We start from the raw sequence: 2,975 nt of genomic DNA on the forward strand, positions 1-2,975 counted from the left end.
TATATATATATATATATATATATGCCGAAGGTGTCACGCTGTGGGATTGAACCCGGAACCATGTGGTTGGTAAGCAAGTTACTTACCACACAGCCTATAATATATATATATATATATATACATATATACAGATGAATACATACACGCTCACAAGTGTACGAATACACTCCACTCACACAAATACACACACACACACACACACACACACACACACACACACGCAGAACACACACACACTCACTCATATATCTTCTATTGTGTATTTCGATACGATTGCACCCTTGCCAGACAAGAACCTCTGTTTTCGAGTATTTTTTCTTCCCTTCCTCTTCCCGCCACTATTGATAAGCTGTTAACCTACTTCGCATGTGATCTAAACTGCAACAACAAACATCACCTTGTGTTGTCGCTGGTATCTTCTCGAAGCTTTTTCACCTCAAAACACACATGCAGCGGTTAAGAAGCTAAGGGGTTATAACAGCGGTTTATGGCATGGTGTGAAGGTCGTTGCACACACAACTGCCATTACTTTCAACTAGCGACAGGCGGTATTTCTGTTCGGAGCTTAAGCCTACTTTCTATAATCGACATTATTATTCTTGTGTTGTTTATCTTTTTTTTTTTACTTTTCGTTTATGTCGTCGTTGTTTTTATTTATTGTAGAATCGTTAGCACGGCGAAAAAAACACGCATAACGTTATTTCTTCCGGCTTTATTATCTGAGTTCAAATTTCGCCGATTTTGACTTTGCCTTCCATCTTTTCGTGGTCAAGTACAGGCGCCGGTGTAATCTACTAGCCTTCCTTGTAAAAATTTCAAACCTACAGCAGAAAAAAGGAATATCATCATCATCATCATCATCATCATCATCATCATCATCATCATCATCATCATCATCATCATTATTATTATTATTATTATTATTATTATTATTATTATTATCATTATCATCATAAATGTGGTGAGCTGCCAGAATTGTTAGCACGCCGGGCGAAATGCTCAGCTGTATTCGTCTGTCGCCACGCTCTGAGTTCAAATTCCGCCGCGGTTGACTTTGTCTTTCATCCTTTTGGGGTCGATAAATTCAGTGCCAGTGAAACACTGGGGTCGATTACTTTTACTAGTTCCCTCCCTCAAGATTTCAGGTCTTGTGCCTTTAGTAGAAAGGATGGACGCACTATATCTGTCCTCTGCAACTGCCCAGATATTCATTGCAGTAAGCAAACGTTTGGCATTCAGGTTGGATTCCAACACCATCTTCACCATTTTTTTGATACGCCTCGCTGACCTTAACTTTCATTTCTCAGTGTACAATGTCATCCACCTCCAAAAATCCCTAAATATCTATACTTACTACCGTCGGGTTCACCCATGGTCCCTCCTGATGGTAACCGCAATCCTCTGCAGGCTGCTTTCTTCCCTCTTTTCATATCAAGTACTGAGCATTTGGTGATCCCAAATTCCATTTCTGGACTGTTTTGTTTAAAGAATCTATCTCTTTTTCAGATTTCCCACACAATTTCAGGTCATCCATAAACAGAAGATGGTTCAATGATGGGCCTTTCTTCCCACATCGGTAACCCATCTTAACTTTCCTAAGTGTCGTTGTTATGGGTATTAGTGCAATTACAAAAAGTAACGGACAAAAACGAGTCCCCTTGGAAGATTCCCCGTTTTAATACTAACTTCTCTAAGGAATACATTAATTGAGTACTATTTGGTTTTCCACTCTTTCATGCTATGCATCAGAAAATTTGTGATGTTGTCAACAACACCAAACATCTGCAGGCATTCAACGATCTAAGAATGAGGCATCATATATGCATTATTATTATTATTAGTATTATTATTGTTGTTGTTATTATTAATGTTGATGTTGTTGTTGTTATTATTATTATTATTATTGTTATTATTGTTGTTGTTGTTGTTGTTGTTGTTGTTATTATTATTATTATCTCTTGCAGTGTGAAAACATCGGCTTACTTCTATCTTCGAAGTATGATCTATTGAAACAGTACCAAATGAAATTTTCCTTTCAGCATTTGTTAACAAGTTCTGTAAATGCCTAAGGCCTGTCCTCGACGATACCCGAGAATAGACAACAGCAACAGCAAAAAGGAGGTTCCTTTCATAAACTTTAAAAATTCTATTCACACACATTCTATTTTCACACTCAAAATAGTTACTATACATAATTATGATACAAGATTACATACTACAATGCCAAAGAAACAACACAAAAACCAAAACACGGAAGTATATGTCGAAAAGGTAGGAGAAAATGAATAATATTCCGACTGGAAGCGTCCTAAACAGTGAAATAAATAAATATGAATATAAAAATTTTAACAACAAAAGCGTTATGGCCCCTTAATGCAGCAGCTGTGTTAAAGCAAACCTTCCCTTAATACAAACCTTCCCTTAATACAACTAAATACGACATTTTAGCTCTAACGCAGTCACAATAAAACATTGTTTCCGACAGGAAAGGTCAACGAGAAAAATTGGATATACCTATTTACGAAAGGATGTAAGCGGTCTAAATCTTTCCTCACGTGAATTTACAACAAGTTTTCCAGAACTTAACGGGAGAAGTTCTCTCAAATGAAAAGGAGAAAATATTTTACGCTGTCTGCTCTAGATTCAAAACTAAAAGTTTAGCCAAAATAAAAACGGAAATTCTCATTAATACTTTTGATTTTATATTCATGCCCCGACATAGGTTCAAGAAATACAAGAATGACGATCAGAGACATCGGAAACGAAGTAGATTCATAGCTAGACGTGTATCTCAGTAAGGCAAAGTGGTCAAAGCAGGGCTTACGAAAAGTGACATTTGATGAAAGGGCATCAAAATATTTAATGGCTTTGTAAGTCCTAAATGACACCGAAAGTCTGAGTCACACTGGAAGTGTGCCCTACAGAAGACGCCGAGCAAAGAACATGAGTCTAAAGCTGTGCGGTATAAGCCAAAG

General features: G+C 37.1%; 1 long non-coding RNA gene across 2 annotated transcripts in view; it reads left to right on the forward strand.

The window, feature by feature from the left end:
* Positions 1-2,532, forward strand: part of LOC128250164 (uncharacterized) — a 77,696-nt gene extending 75,164 nt beyond the window's left edge. For both annotated transcript variants that reach the window (XR_008266276.1, XR_008266275.1), the window contains one exon: positions 1,965-2,532. This is a non-coding gene — a long non-coding RNA (uncharacterized LOC128250164). The remainder of the gene's footprint in view (positions 1-1,964) is intronic.
* Positions 2,533-2,975: the final 443 nt, after the last annotated feature.

Source organism: Octopus bimaculoides, chromosome 19 (genome assembly GCF_001194135.2).
Source record: "Octopus bimaculoides isolate UCB-OBI-ISO-001 chromosome 19, ASM119413v2, whole genome shotgun sequence".
Classification (NCBI taxonomy): domain Eukaryota; kingdom Metazoa; phylum Mollusca; class Cephalopoda; order Octopoda; family Octopodidae; genus Octopus; species Octopus bimaculoides.